The sequence below is a fragment of the Muntiacus reevesi genome, chromosome 15 (genome assembly GCF_963930625.1).
Source record: "Muntiacus reevesi chromosome 15, mMunRee1.1, whole genome shotgun sequence".
Classification (NCBI taxonomy): Eukaryota; Metazoa; Chordata; class Mammalia; order Artiodactyla; family Cervidae; genus Muntiacus; species Muntiacus reevesi.
Window position 1 is genome coordinate 10,813,653 of NC_089263.1, and position 17,412 is coordinate 10,831,064.

The 17,412-nt window shown below is 38.3% G+C and overlaps 1 long non-coding RNA gene across 1 annotated transcript in view; it reads left to right on the forward strand.

Annotated features, from left to right (window-relative positions):
- The window catches only part of LOC136147482 (uncharacterized), a 91,950-nt gene that overhangs the window by 39,442 nt on the left and 35,096 nt on the right, over positions 1 to 17,412 (forward strand). Inside the window, exon 2 of the long non-coding RNA XR_010659194.1 lies at positions 5,151 to 5,251. This is a non-coding gene — a long non-coding RNA (uncharacterized lncRNA). The remainder of the gene's footprint in view (positions 1 to 5,150; positions 5,252 to 17,412) is intronic.

Sequence of the window (17,412 nt, forward strand, 5' to 3'; positions counted from 1 at the left end):
AAGCCAGAAAGAGAAGAGCAAATATCATATTTTAACACATATATTTGGAATCTAGAAAAATAGAACAGATGAACCTGTTTGCAGAGCAAGAATAGAAATGCAGATGTAGAGTGGACACGTGGACACACAGGAAGAAGGAGAGGGTAGGTGAACCAGGAAATCTGGATTGATATTTGTACACAGTGCCGTGTGTAACAGACAGCTAGCGGGAAGCTGCCGCCTAGCACTAGTGGGGAGCTCAGCTGGGTGCCCTGTGATGACCCGGAGGGGTGGGCTGCGGGGAGAGGATCCATGCATACATATAGCTGGTTCACTTCACTGTATAGCAGAAACTAACACACCATCGGAAGGTATTATAAGCCAATAGAAAAACTCTGTTACAACAGGGCCCCTACTCTGCGTTCCAGGTGAGGACACGCAGCAACACTGTCTATCGTGCAACCCCTCAGACCTCCCAGGTCCTGATTCCTTCTTGGTAGGAGAAGTAGTTCTGCTACCTCTGCACCTAACAGCATCTCAAACAGTGGGCTCTGACAACTTTGTCTCCTCAGCATCACTAGTTTCTGCAGCATCACTGTGATATTCCCAAAATGCTTCTGGAAGAATGAGGGCTCAGTCCTTCCCTATTTCCTTAGCAGTTTTTTCCTGATACCTTTCATCCGCCCTAATGCATGGTGGGCTTAGCTATGAATACTTCTGCTGCTTCTGTATCTTTACCCAGACCATCTCTTCCTCCCAATATGTCCTGTCCTTTGTCTCCACCTACCAAAGCTACCTGTTCTTTGGGGTCTTCATTAACTGCCACATTTCCATAAACCAGTAAGAATGAATCACTCTTCCTCAGGGTTTCACAATACAGACCACAGTTTATCTGATAAAATCTACTTGTTCAGTTCAGTCACTCAGTCGTGTCTGACTCTTTGTGACCCCATGGACTGCAGCACAACAGGCTTCCCTGTCCATCACCAACTCCCAGAGCTTGTTCAAACTCATATCCATCGAGTTGGTGATAGCATCCAGTCATCTCATCCTCTGTTATCCCCTTCTCCTCCTGCCTTCAATCTTTCCCAGTATCAGGGTCTTTTCCAGTGAATCAGTTCTTCGTATCAGGTAGCCAAAGTATTGGAGTTTAAACTTCAGCATTAGTCCTTCCAATGAATATTCAGGACTGATTGCCTTTAGGATTGACTGGTTTGATCTTATTGCAGCCCAATATGTCTTTTTTTCCATCTCTTGCAAACCCCTTAAGGGAAGAAATTGTTCCTTATTCATTGCTATGGAACACTGTATTTGGCATTTAACATTAAAGAACTCACAAAAAGTGCTTGAATATCTTTCATCTGAAGCCTGATCAAGCACCCCTAGGTATTTTTTCTATATTAGTAGAACTATCCCTTTGAAAAATCACAGGGAAAAAAAAAAATTCTTATTGCACGTATGTTCTATGAAAGCAGATCCCATTCTATGAAACATTTCCAATAGGAAAAAGAAAAAAGGCCATTTTTATCCATATGTGTTTGACAATGCACACTTTACTGTCACCTGTATAAGTCTGAAAATTCAGTGAATAAATAAACGTGCATTGGTTTCAGTCAAATGCAAAGTGCGAAGTCCTGTGCTAGGTTGTAGGTAGTACAAAGCTGGAGACTTCATCTGCTCAGCCCAGAGAGTGTGGTTTAGTTAGAGCACAGATGGGAGCTACTGACTTAGGGTGACTGGCTCATGAGAAAGATGTTGAGAAAGAGGAAGGAGGATGTTGGGGCTAAGGCTGAATCATGGAGGGTGTCAGGCACCATCTAAAAGGGTTTTGTTTCTATGTGAAGCTCTATAAAATAATGTGACACAACATGATGGAAATTTCATGACTCACAAGGGAATGAATTGCAGGCTTACAAACCAGGGGTCACCCATATTTCCCCTCCAACCACAGAGCTCATCTGAAGACACTCAGCCTGAGAAAGACCCTAGTTTGCAGACTCAAGGCTGTTTAGGCAAACTGTATGCAAGTGCATCATCCCCACCTCTGACCTTTTCCCCAATTAATAGCCCAATTTAATATGGATGTTTTTCTGGAGCATAGCACGACCCTTTAGGGCTGCAAAATTAGGCAGGAAATACCCCACGGGCAGGCCTGTCAGGCATGATTTCCAGACTCTGCAAGAGAATCTCCAATGCTCTCATTTCTCAGGGAAATAGAGGATTTCTCCCTCAGCTCAAAGTTAGCTCTTTATCTTCAAGGAACTATAAACAAATACAGTTTTGGCAATCACCACTGGGAAAGATAATGCTGATGGAGTTATCGAAAATTCCACTTTTACTTAGCCTCTTTGCCCGCCACCCCCCACCCAAGATTTCACAGCTGTTCCATGTTCCCTTGCATTCTTCAATTCCACTACATTTTGTTCAGCTTTAAATGGGCAAAACAGAGACTATGCCTTCTTTGGAACACGACTTTTTGTCTCTAAAGGAGAAATTCTGTTTTAAGCTTACAGACTCTTGGCTCCCAATTTTGCTGGTTGCTCTCCATTTAAAGCAGCAACAGTCTCCCCAGGGCAGTTGAGTAAATGAGGTTACACTCTCTACAATTAATGAAACACATTAATATCATTATATTTTCTCCACTTTTCTTTTCCCAAACTTTTAAATAAGGTTTCCAGGCATCTCTGCTTTATACTGCAAAGCCAGAATAATGATATTGAATAAAAAGGGAGCACTATTTTATACTAAAGGAAAAAAAAAAAACCATTTTACAGCATTTTTAGTCCTCTCTGCCCTTTCTTGATGAATTGTGTTGACCCAAGACTAAATTGGCTTAGTAGACTTTTCCTAAATACACAACATGCTAATCTGCTTTTATATTAAACATTTAATTTAATATAATATATTTTCTTGATGCTATATCTGGATTTATTCTAGAAAATATTTTCCTCATTTTTCAGTAAGGGGAGACTGCAATTTTAGTAGCATCAGAAAACAACAACAACAATAAAAAGAAGACAAGTACAATCAATGAAAACATTCTAATACTGATACAAATTCATGTGCAATTTAAATTATGCACATGCATACAAATTAAAAGGGCTTCCCTGGTGGCTCAGTTGGTAAAGAATCTGCCTGCAGCGCAGGAGACCCCAGTTCAATTCCTGGGTAGGGAAGATCTGCTGGAGAGGGATAGACTACCCACTCCAGGATTCTTGGGCTTCCTTTGTGGCTCAGCTGGTAAAGAATCCACCTGCAATGTGGGAGACCTGGGTTTGATCCCTGGGTTGGGAAGATCCCCTGGAGAAGGGAAAGGCTATCCACTCCAGTCCTTATCCAGCTCAGTAGTAAAGAATCTGCCTGCCAATGCAGAAGACGTGGGTTTGATCCCTGGGTTGGGAAGATCCCCTAGAGAAGGAAATGGTAACTCATTCTGGTATTCTTGACAGGGAAATCCCATGAACAGAGGAGCCTGGTTTCCTACAGTCCATAGGGTTGCAAAGAGTCCAACATGAATTAGAGATTAGTTGTGTCTGACTTTGCGATACCGTGAACTGTAGCCCACCAGGCTCCTCCATCCATGGGATTCTCCAGGCAAGAATACTGGAGTGGGTTGCCATTTCCTTCTCCAGGGGATCTTCCCGACCCAGGGATCGAACCCAGGTCTCCTGCATTGCAGGCAGACACTTTAACCTCTGAGCCACCAGGGAAGCCTTACACAACAACAGTGACATACAAATTAAGTAAATACATCTACATGTTAATTCTATAATGCTATCAACTGATAAGCAGATTACTGATACAGGGGACTTTAGATAGCCCGAAGGTATATTCCAGGAACCACCCCCACTCCCGCTCTACTCAAGACCCTTATATAAAATGGCATAGAACTTGCATATAACCTAGGTACATCCTCTCATATACTTTAAATCATCTTCAGATTACTCATAATATCTAATACAATGTATATGCTATGTTAAAAACTATAAATATGATGTAAATGCTAGTATCAGTATTTATATAGTTGCTGGCATACAGCAAATTGAGGTTTTGCTCTTTAGAACTTTCTAGATTTGGGGGCAATATTTTAGATTCAAGGTTGGTTGAATCTACCAACCAATCCAAGGTTGCAGAACCTGAGGATGCAGTGGGCGGATTGTAGTTATTAACCCAGTTGTTATTTATTCATATTTTAAAAATTTTCTACTGAAAGCATCTCTTAATTTTAAATCAGAAAATACAAATATATTGATTAAAATTTTGTTAATGCATGTAATTTGAAACTATGTGTATATGGCTTTGATCCCTAAACTGATTTCAGACAATTTTAGACATGCATAGCAATAAAACTTGTCCTTTGATAATTCTTAAATATTAGAAGAGGTTAATTCATACATTCATCAACCATGGTGCTAGACAAATGGACACAATTTGGAATATTCTCGTTAAAGCATACACATGGAAGATCTCATTTGATTGTCCCCTCTGCAGATTTACCTTTCTAATTATGCTTCTCTTAAGGCAATATTAAAATTAGCACTCCCTGAGCACAATTCCACTAATGCTGGGGAAAGTGGCTATGGAGCAAAAATCAGCTCATTGCATTAGCAGTTCAAGCTCTCAGACTTTTCTGCACCAAAAGGGCTGAAGCAAGACCTCTCTTGCCGAAATTGTTGCAGTGATTTATTGCCCTGCTAATTCCTCATGTGTTGTGCTGTAACCATTAGACCCTTGGTTGTGAGAGATGATGTCTTTCAGATGGAAAGTCAAGATGATCATGAAAGCACCCATGCTATGTTCCACCAGTACAGGACGGCTGGTAATTCTAATGATCCTGGAGGCATTCCAAGCTAGAAAGCCACATGTTACCCCTCTTGAAATTTCAGCTAAAATGTTGCTCTCCTGTTACCAGCCTTATCTGTCTGCAGTATTGCATACAGCTAGACAGTCATATCACAAGCCAGACATGACTGATTTTAATATTGAGCATAATGATGTCATCAGAACTATCGCTTTGGATTTGGAGTTCAAATAGGCTAGCTTGCTGATTGTAGTTACTGTACTGTGATGGGAGTTGACCTACTTTGGAAATGGATGTCCCAGTAGTTATGTTGAATATGGTTTCATTTGGCATGAGAAAATGTGACAGATAATGTTCTCCTTTTCTCCAGGACTTTAAAACTTTAAAGGACTCTTTCTCATCTGATGGTGAGAGTGGATACTCCCTTCATCGGATAACTGAGCAAGTTGAGAGACAGCTCAAGATCACACAGTAAGAGAGTCTAATTTCCCCCCCATTATATTAACTCCCATTAAGCTGTGAGCGCCAAGAGGCCTAAGAAAACATCTATGTCCATCATCTAACACCTAGCACCACGTAGATGACATTCACAAAATATTGTGAATTAATGAATAAAAACCAGTTGAGATTTAAACTCATATCTTCCACTAAACTAAGGGTTCTCAACCTGGGATATATTCTTGAAATTTGCTTTCTGAGATCTTCAATCCTATACAATAACTTTCTCATTTTTAAATGATTCAAAAATCATTTAATGGAAATTAGTTTTCTGCAACTTAGTTTCAATGCTGTAATTTGCCTTTTCTGATGTGTTATACAGAAATGAAGGTCAAATTGCACCTGAATTTATTATAAACAAAAATATAATGTTAAGTAGGAATGCCATATCTATCTTGGAGGCATACATTTATTTGATCATGTTTTTATCTAGAACAGCATGTGCCATTTCATTATCAGTAGGTACAATGATTTAAAATAAAATAAAAAACCATAAAAAATGTTCAGTTCCCAGTTTTAGTAGCAATTGAATTAGATGTTTATTTAAGACAGTTATCAATAATGCATTATATTCAAGAGAACAAAACTGCCTTACAGATATACCAAATAATTCATTAGAACTCGTGTTTGAATATTACTTGAGTTTCCCTGGTAGCTCAGCTGGTAAAGAATCTGCCTGCAATGCAGGAGACCCTGGTTCAATTCTTGGGTCGGGAAGATCCCTGGAGAAGGCATAGGCCACTCACCCCAGTATTCTTGGGCCTCCCTGCTGGTTCAGTCGTTAAGAGTCCGCCTGCAATGAGGGAGACCTGGGTTCGATCCCTGGGTTGGGAAGATCCTCTGGAGGAGGGCATGGCAGCCCACTCCAGGGTTCTTGCCTGGAGAATCCCCATGGACAGAGGAGCCTGGGGGGCTACAGTCCATGGTGTCAGCAAAGAGTCAGACAAGACTGAGCGACTAAGCCAAAAGCCAGCATGTTACAACAATTGTTTAATATATTATATATATATATATATATATATATATATCTGTATAAACATACAAAATTTGTAGTAAGATTATTGAAGTTGAAATACAAAGATAAGTTTAATGGTGAACCATATCTGAGGCTACTGGTGTCCAATAGGAACTCCAACTTCTTAACTTTAATAATAATGCTTCACTTTATTAACAATAATGGTTCACTGTCTTTCTTTGTCAATCTTACTTCACTAAGCATAGCATCCTACTGGTCCATCTATGTTGGTAAAAATGGCAAAAATGAAATTCATTTTAATGACTGAGTAACATTCCATTTGGGTGTGTGTGTATGTGTGTGACATCTTTCTTATCCATTCATTTGTTGATGGATACCAGTTGCCTCCATATTTTGGCTGCTGTAAATAATGATGCTCTGAACACAGGGGAGAGGCAAGATAGGAGAAGGGGATTAAGAGGTACAAATGACTAGGTATAAAATTAAGATATAAGGATGTAATATACAGCACAAGAAATACAGCCAAATTTTATAATTACTTTAAATGGAATATAATCTATAAAAATATTGAATCACTATTTGCACATCTAATATAAGTATTATAAAGTACTTCAAATATTAAAAAAAATGGTTTAATAAACTTTCCTGGCTTTCTAGTTTTGCAAGCATTTATGAATTTGCTGAGAATTATTAGTTATAAAGAAATTATAATCATGGATATTTTCTACTCAGTTTTATACTTTTATATATTAAGTAACATTATAAAAATGATGATTTGAGTCAATGCAGTGTCCTCTGAGATTTCATTCCAAAACGAATTCTCCTTTGTTTATATATGTGCATTTGCATTATATACATGAATCTAAAGTTAATTTTAAAAGGACATTATAAATTAAATACAAGTATATATATAATTTTTGAATGAATAATCTCTATACAATTACAAAATTCCCTGGAAGAAATTATCACCTCATTGCTGTTGTTCAAAAAGTATGTGTGCTTTTGTATGTGCAAATCAATCTCAGTGAAAGGGAATTATAGACCTGCAAAAATAAAAGAAATAAAAATCAAGACATCAAATTAAAATTAAAATGTTGGGAAAAAGCAGCATTACATTTCTTTTGCTTTAAGTCGCAAATTTTTTTGTTGTTGCTTAACTAGCAATATTTCAAATATATTTTAAAATGTGAGAAGAAATTTATGCTTTATTACTATACTCATACATGGTATTTTTGGAAATAAACCACCCTTTTTCACTTCTGAAGGGATATTTTGAGAAATTAAATATATATGATAGTGTTAGTTGCTCAGTTGTATCCAACTCTTTGTGACCCCATGGACTATAGCCACCAGGCTCCTCTGTCCATGGAATTCTCCAGGCAAGAATACTGGCATGGGTAGCCATCCACTTTTCCAGGGAATTTTCCAGACCCTGGGATTGAACCCAGGTCTTCCCTCACTGCAGGCAGATTCTCAACTGTCTGATACACAAGGGAAGCCAAACATACATTGAAAATTGATAGCATTTTGGACACATTATGGACAGTGTTTCAATAAGCAAAAAACCATGTATTTAAGAGTATTTAGAATGTTTTGGTGAAAAAATACTACACAGTTATTGTAAGTAACTTAAACAGAAAAATATAAAGGAAGCATTCTTTTCAAAAGTTTTTGAATCCCACCACTCAAAGAGCCATTTTTAATAGTCTAGGGCATCCTTTTAGGCATCTTAATTTTATATCTTACACACACATACAATATTATACATTCATAGTGTATATCTTTATCTTGAAGTCATTTTTAACTAGGTATCATGTATATGCAAAGAGTGATTCGAGCAAGTGAGTCAATTTAATAAGACTTATAGCATCAGTTTGACTATTGGAGAAATCAGTAGAACACTGACTTCAGAAAGTGACTGCAACCATGAAATTAAAAGGCACTTGCTCCTTGGAAGAAACACTATGGCGAACCTAGGCAGTGTACTACAAAGCAGAGACGTCATTTTGCTAACAAAGTCCATAGAGTCAAAGCTATGACTTCTCCAGTAATCACACACACATGTGAGAGTTGGACCATAAAGAAGGCTTAACCCCAAACAGCTGATGCTTTTGAACTGTGATGCTGCAGAAGACTCTTGAGAGTCCCTTGGACAGCAAGGGGATCAAATCAGTCAATCTTAAAGGAAATCAACTCTGAATATTCATTGGAAGGACTGATGCTGAAGCTGAAGCTCCAATACCCTGGCCATCTGATGTGAAGTGCTGACTCACTGGAAAAGACCCTGAGGTTGGGAAAGACTGCAGGCAGGAGGAGAAGGAGGTGACAGAGGGTGTGATGTTGGATGGCATCACTGACTCAATGGACATGAGTTTGAGCAAGCTCCAAGAGATACTGAAGGACAGGGAAGCCCGGTGTGCTGCAGACCATGGGGTTGCAAAGAGCCAGACATGACTGAGCCACTGAACAATGATGAAGATAGAACACCCAGATTATCTGATTGACTAGTGTAATTAAATTTAATAATAAAGAAACAATTACTATGGACAGAGGAATTAGAAATATGTTTAAACAAAGAATCTTTAACATGAGTTTTTCCCACTGGATCTGACTTACGTTGAGCAATTATTATGTTCTACTTTTAAAAATCTTGACTTTATAATAAAGTAAAAAGTAGAAAGGTGTATTTATGTTATCCATCTTAGAAGCTGCAGTGAACTACATTACTTGATAGTATCTCCAAATTAATTAAGAAGTCTGTTAGGGGTATTCTTAATAAAGCCGGCCAATTTTTAATTCAGGTTGACACCACTAAAGATACAAGTGTAATTGCTATTGGTTGAAGTCTGGAGATGATCTGATATCAGTCCTCAGCATATGTTCAAGCACAGCTAAACCTCATTAATTTAGACTTCTTCATTTGAATTTCATGACAATTTGAACAAGCTACTCTGTTCTTCATTGCCTAAGAAAAAAGTTCCCAGTAGGGAAAAAAATAATCCCAATAAAGGCTAGAATATAAATTATCTTTTTCTTTATGCTTATTTCTTTTTAAATATTTTTAATTGTGGTAGAAGTCCCATAATATAAAACATACTATTTTAACCATATTTATCTGTACACTTTAGTGGCACTAAGTATGTTCATATTATTGTGCAACTTTTACTATCATCCATCACCTGAACATTTTTTTTTAATTTAGCAACATTCATGTGTATACAAATGTAGCAACTATACTTTGAAAAAGGTATATTCAGCATAATATCTATTTAGAAATACTCAGTGTATTGTGATTTTCTATTATCTATCTCTAACATCAATCCATCTGTATGTCTTTCTATCTCACATATCTAAATTTTGCCCTGTTACATCTTCACTAATTTAGAATGGTATCCCTCTGTGTTTTTCATTGTATTTAACTTATTGGGGAATATATGTGTGTGTGTGTGTGTGTGTGTGTGTGTGTGAGCTCAGTCCTATCCTACTCCTTGTGACCCAACAAACTGTAGCCTGCCAAACTCCTTTGTCCACGGAATTTTCCAGGTAAGGATACTGGAGTTGGTTGCCGTTTTCTACTCCAGGGGATCCTCCCAACCCAGGATCGAATGCGCATCTCCTGCATCTCTTGCATTGGCAGGCAGATTCTTTACCACTGAGCTATCAGGGAAACTACACAGTATCTCATAGTATAGTATCTCATATTACATGTAACAATAAGAAAGATCAATACAATATCTTTAAATCATGGCTAAAAATGCAATTACCTTGAAAAGTGTAAGCTACCAAATTGTTTATATTAGTGGTTCTCAACTACGACTGATTTTTTACCCTCAGGGTATTTTTGACAAGGTATGTAGATATTTCAAACCAGTCAGTCCTAAAGGAAATTGACCCTGCATTCTCATTGGAGGGACTGAGGCTGAAGCTCCAGTACTTTGGCCGTCTGATATGAAGAGCCAACTCGCTGAAAAAGACCCCAATGCTGAAAAAGATTGAGGGTAGGAGGAGAAGGGAGTGGCAGAAGATGAGATGGTTGGATGGCATCACCGACTCAGTGGTTTGAGTTTGAGCCAACTCTGGAAGACAGTGAAGGACAGGGAAGCCTGGCGTGCTGCAGTCCACGGGGAGGCAACGAGTGAGACACAGCTGAGCGACTGACCACCACAGCAACAGGCGTTTCTGACTGTCACAGCTGGAAGTGACACTGACACAGCCCAGGGATGCTGCCAGACATCCTACAGTGCACGGGCCAGACCCCACCACAGAGAAACAGTCACCCTAAAATGTCAGCAGTTCCACAGTAACATTTTAATTTTAATAATGATTCAATCAGTTATTGATATAATTGGATAAGCTCACTGGCCAAGCTGTCAAATATGAAAATGATAAAAAATGCTATTTGGCAATATTGAGGTCCACTGGAGGTTTCTCACCAAATAAACATGACCTGGTTTGGTTCCATATTGGATCAAATATTAAGTTTGGTCAGAATTTCAAAATTATACTGTTTACTAGCAGAAAAAGAAGCACATCTGTTAGGCAGCACAACCTAGGTGCTTGAGAAATTAGTCTAAAGGAAGGATGCAAGGGTCAATACTTTAGCTGGGAGGTGCAAGCCCAGGTTGACAAAGATGAGGAAAAAGACAACTTTAGGCAAGAGGAAATGTGAGTCAATTCAAGTGATGCATGGTGATGCTGACCTTTGTGGATGAGGAGCCACAGTGGGATGCAGTAACCTACTCATTGGGTCTGTCTGCTTTTTTGTGAAATGCTGCAAGGTAAAATCTCAGAGCAGTCCTTAAAATGTGTGAAGGAGGGAAATTTACTCTTTGTCATTGATCAAAATTCACTTCGTAAGTTGTAGGGGGAGGTTTAACAGCCAACACATGTCTGATTGGTATCATCTCTTTCCTTCCGAGGCTTTCAGTAATGTCTGAGTCCATATTCTGCATTCAAAGTCTGAAGGGGATGGAAGGGTCCAGTTACCCCAGTGTTTGTCTGTTTGGCTTCTGTGTTGTTGAAGTCAAGGCGTCAGAATGAGTGAGTAGTTAGTGGCATCGTAGAGGCATCTCGGGGAAAATGGGGAAGCATAAATATCTGTGCCTGACAAAGTAAGTATGGGGGTCATTTGAGCTAGTTTCTGTGGATTTCTTGTATCTTCCTTCCAGGACCATGGTGGGATCATAGTTCTTGTCCATTGTGTTGCTTGGATAGGGCCATATGTCTCACTGAGACCAGTGAGTTGTGAGAGCAAATCGTTTTTGCTACAGCATCCAGTTGCCAGTAAAAGATCCTTGCAGAGTTCCCTCTGGAATGACAACTGCAAAAATCAGGATGGTAGCTGCTCCATAGCATGCAGTGTAAAAGTGATAAGCAAAAACTTGTTATTCTTTAAACCATGAGTATTTCAAGGTAATTTGTGACTGCAAAACTAGCTAACCTATTCTGACTGACTCTATTTGCTGTGTAAGTCTCAAGAAGTTAAATAATGGTTAAATTAAGCTGCATGACCATCAAACAGGAACAAAGAATTGGGCCTTAAGACATAACAAATACTTTAAATTTCACTTATGCACATCCATTTCCCAGTTGCAAAACAAAATGCAAGACAAGATGGAGCAAAACTCTGTATTCCTTACATAGCAATTCCTCTATAAGAGTAGAGATTAGAAGCGTAAGAAGATTCCCCAACTAATTTTGCCTTTGAAATAATGCATGAATACTTAGGGAGCTTAAGTTTTCTGTATGCAAAATGAGAAACAGTGTTCCAACCTTTGTTTTACCACCATGGGATTACAGGTATACACTGGTTTTCTTAACTTATGTTCATGCAGAGCTAAAGAGAATACTACTTTTGTTGTACCTATCTTGCTCTAGGGGGAAGATTCCCTGGAGGAGGGCAAGGCAACCCACCGGAGTATTCTTGCCCAGAGAATCCCATGGGCAGAGGAGCCTGGTGGGCTATGGTTCTTAGGGTCACAAGGAGTCAGACACGACCGGAGTGACTTAGCATGCATGTATCTTGCTCTAGAAATGGTTAGAGACTTTTTCATTTGTGATCTCAGATATTCAGAAGTTGTAGCATGATCTTCACTTCATAGATAGAAACACTTAACTTTAAAGAGGTTACAAAAATATTCCTATTTCAGACATCTACTAAGTCTTCAAAGAAACAAGGGGGTTACATTTTTCACCCTTAAAAAGTGGGGGGAAGGTGAGCTAGAACTAGGATGCATACTCTATGCTCCATCTTATTTAATCTTAAACTTAGTTGGATAAGAATTAGTAATACCATTTGGCAATTAGGAAAATCAAGACTCTGGAATGTTTTAAGTTTGCCCAAAATTCTATTTCTGATAAGTAGCGCAGTTCGGATTGAACCCTGGGTCTCTCTGTTTCCAAAGTCTATACCTATATGTCATACCCTTGCTATTCAAAGTGTATTCCTTACCCCACCACCAATGACACCATCTGAGAGCTTGTTAAAACTGGAGCATCTCAAACCAAGCCTCAGATCTACTGACTTAGGATCTACATTTTTTCAGTGGTTCCTGGTTGACTTGTGTGCTTGTTGAAGTTTGAGAACTTTTTGCTACACCACATGGCCTTCCCTCAAGCTCATGGAACCAATGATTCCTCAGTATTAGTTCAGAACCAACTGGAGTGTATATCCCCCAAAGCAATAATAATTGTTCTATTGTTATTTCTGTCAGACTTGGAGAAACCTGTCCATTTGTCACAGAGCTCAAACTCCCAGGTCTAGGATGCCTACTGAAACTTGAAGCAAAATTTAGAGTTGAGTTTCAGCCCTGCACATGTTGAATTTGAAATCTCTCAGGGAATGAGGCAAAATTCAGTAGGGTCCTTACAGATCTACTCCAAGTGATTTTTATTCATGCTTGGAGCTGCCACAAATCCCCTTGTGTGTGATTCCAAGCCTTTTCTAATGTGACTCAATGACTTAGTATATTCTTAGTATTCCAAGTCTCACTAATGATAACTATCAACAAGTGGTAAAGTGGTATGATAATTTAATGCTGGGGGCTGTGAGTATTAGCCTCCATATAGACATTTTAAAAATACCTTCGATGTGTAGACACTGCTAGACACTGAGGCTACAAAAACAATCAAGACACAGCCTTTCTCATCAAGAAGTTCACAATGATTTTAAAGATATTGCCTGATAAACACAAACAAGGCTCATGGGACAGAAAGGGATATTAAACGACGTACATTGATAATAAGGTCATGCTCAATGAGAATACTCATGATAATTATCATCTAATATGTATGTCATGGAGATGCATCTCATGGCAGGAGGAGAAGGGGAAAACAGAGGATGAGATGGTTGGATGGCATCAGTGACTCAATGGAAATGAGTTTGAGCAAGCTGCAAGAGTTGGTGATGGACAGGGAGGCCTGGTGTGCTGCAGTCCATGGGGTCTCAAAGAGTCAGACACGCTGAGCAACTGAACTGAACTGAACTGAACATGCTTCTCATGCAGATGAATTATGGTGCATGTTTATATGGCTCTAATCCACCAAGCCTCTGATGCCTGTAGACATTCTTTCTATGGGAGCACATTAAAAATGATATACGTGTAGTTTCATACAGCAGGGCATCTTATCTTTATGGGATTCCTCAGACTTAACTTTCTTGGGAAAACTAGTAGAAAGAACCCAGAGGTGCCTAACTGTGTTGAGTGTGTTGGAAAGATTTATTTTAGCATGCCTCGCCTATTGCAGCCTATGTATGTACACAAAAAAAACGACATTACAAATTTTGTGTATTAAAATATTCCTTTTTTTTTTCTGGATAAGCGAAGTTTTATATGTATGTGTCTATGTGTGTGTGTGTATGCGTGAAAGTGTTAGTCACTCAATCATGTCTGACTCTTTGTGACCCCATGGACTGTAGCCCGCCAGATTCCTGAGTCCATGGGATTCTCCAGGCAAGAGTACTGGAGAACATAGTCACAGTCATTCCTTTCTCCAGAGATCTTCCAAACCCAAGGATTGAACCTGAGTCTCCTGAATTGCAGGCAGATCCTTTACTGCCTGAGTCACTAGGGTAAACCATTTATGTGTCTATGGTTCAAGGTAGCGCTAATGATAAAGAACCCTCCTGCCAGTGCTGGAGAGGAAAGAGACTCAGGTTCCATTCCTGGGTTGGGAAGATCCCCTGGAGGAGGAAAGGGCAACCCACTCTAGTATTCTTGCCTGGAGAATCCCATGGACAGAGGAGCCTGGTAGGCTATGGTCCGTAGGGTCACAAAGAGTCAGACACGACTGAAGTGACTTTAAATATATATACATATATATCAGATCCGTGTCAGAAATTGTTCTATTATTTCTGACATGGGTCTAATCTTCAAACAAAGCTTCTATGCTTCTACAGAGCTGTTTCATGACTAGGGTAAACTGGGAATATTTAAGTATTTTACAAGGTTTATATTAAGACCGAAACTCCTATAAGAAAGGTATATCTTAAAGGGGTAGAAAAAAATAAATAAATAGAAGCCTTGTAGAAATGGTAAAAATAGCAATGATTATGTTTTCATTCTCTACACTAAAGATGTCTTTGAATATCATTTCTGGGAAATTTTTGGTTCTTTCATAGTATGGCATGAACTGACAAAATTCTCATTTGTGGGGATAAACAATCTCCGAGCAGACTCTTTCTATAAAACCAAATGCTTTAAAACTTTGAAATATTCCTTTTGCCTTCTTTAACTTCCAACAACAGCTTAGGGGACAGAAAAGAAGAGGTTATTTGGCAGAAATTCTAAGGTTAAAATACTTTCAGTTGACTCCATCATTATTTCTGTTCAAAATTTGACCATGTTTTCTAAAACTGCACTGACCTTTGTGGGAGGGCCAGTGGTTGAGGGAAAAAAGAAAAAACAAAAACTAACACCATAAAAATAAAGCCTAATTCTAAAATTATGTCTAAAATACATGATATAATCTCCTGAAAAACATATGCAACTAGAATTCAAAAAGATATATGGACCTCAATGTACATTGGAACTCTATTTACAATAGCCAGGTGATGGAAGCAACCTGAATGTCCACTAACATTGCAGTGGATAAAGAAGACATGGTATGTACATACAATGGAATATTACTCAGCAATAAAAGAGAACAAAATAATGCCATGGATGGACCTGGAGACTGTCATCTGAGTGAGTTAAGTCAGACAGAGAAAGACAAATATCATATGATATCACTCACATGTGAAATATTTTTTACAAACATGTACAAATATACTTATCTACAAGACAAGAGTCACAAATATAGAAAGCAAATTTATGGTTAGCAGAGATTAAGAAGGGGGAGTGATAAATTGGGAGGCTGAACCTGACATATTCACTACTATGTATAAAAGAGATAACTAATAAGAACTTGTTGTATAGCATGGGAAACTCTACTTGATAGTCTGTAATGATCTATATGGGAAAAGAATCTAAAAAAAGTGACTATATGGATATGTATAACTGATTCACTTTGTTGTGCACCTGAAATTCACACAACATGGAAAATCAACTATACTCCAATAATAATTTTGTAAAAAGTGCTAACAAAATGTTTTTAATAGTATTTATAGTTATATGGTTATGTGAAACTAGAGATGACATAACCTAAAGACAAAAAAAAAAAAAAAAAGAGAGAGGAGATGCTCAAAGATGAGAATATCCAAGAAGAAGACACATTGCTATTTGACAGAGCATCCCAGTACACTACACCCAGGACCAAGAGCCTATAATCCTGGCACCATTACTTGTGCAGCTTGCTGTCTGAAATAGTGAGGTAGGTTAAGTAAGTGGCCAAAATCCAAGGGTTCTGATCTGTTGAACAGAATGTTGACAGCTCATTGGATGTGACTGTCATATGAAGTTTCACTAATTAGTGTTTGCAAAGCACATCAAGGATGAAAAGCTCTAAACATCAATGATAACCAATTTCACATTCTCAAGCAATGCCTGCAGTGATTTTTGCATGTAGATTAATGCTAGAAATAAGCTTTCATATTCCACCAACATATCACTTAAAAGGTGACCCTTCAGTGGATTAAACAGAATATTAAATTGGGTTCTAGGAGACAAATATAGTAATTATTATACATGGGTCATTTTAATGACTGATGAATGAAAGAGAGACGCATGCTATTGACATACATCCCTGGGCAAGTGAAGTTTGTTTGGTCAAATAATTTAAGAGACAAGATTTTACGCTACTGACCCTAAAGACTTTAGATAATTACAGTCTGTTTCAACACATTAGATCACCAATATTGGCTTAATTTTTTAAAAGCTGTCCACAGAGGAAATATTGGCAGCAACTAGTTGTTAATGGACTTTTTCTTTGCAAAATAACTAGTATTGGCTCTATTTTGTTTGGCATTATAAATGCTCAGTTTCAGGGCAACAATTACAGACACTGAGTTCTATTTTTTTCATTCAAATATGTTTTTAGCTTAAAAGTATTGGTCTTACCTCCCAGGATGCCAAACACAAAAATACCTTATAGTACTGTTAAGTTCTTTCAAGTATTTTTTTCAGAATTAAATCATATAACTCAGGAGATCTACAGAATAAGGTACACACTTATGATTTTATCATTCACCTAGCTTTATTTATTCTGTAACTTAAAGAGGAGGTCATTCCTTTCAATTAGACAAGAAAGAAAGTGAAAGTTGTTCAGTCATGCCCGACTCTTTGAGACCCCATGGACTATACAATCCATGGAATTCTCCAGACCAGAATACTGGAGTGGGTAGCCTTTCCCTTCTCCAGAGAATCTTCCCAACCCAGGGATCAAACCCAGGTCTCTGGCATTGCAGGTGGATTCTTTACCAGCTGAGCCACAAGGGAAGCCCTGAGCTAGACAAATGTGTCTTAAAATATAACGGGTTTTAGAAAACAGCGTTCTTGCTTTTATAGAATATTTTAAATTATGTGGAAATTCTATTTTAGGATTGATATACATACAGCAGACACATATGAATAAGAACCAATGTATTTGGTAAGAAAACTAGCACGTCCAAATTAACACTCATCACTTTGAGCACCAGTCTGGTTGGGTATACAAGCAGACCCTTACTGGAGAAAGGATGGAGTTCAGGATGGCAAGAAATATCACTATAACATCCCCTACA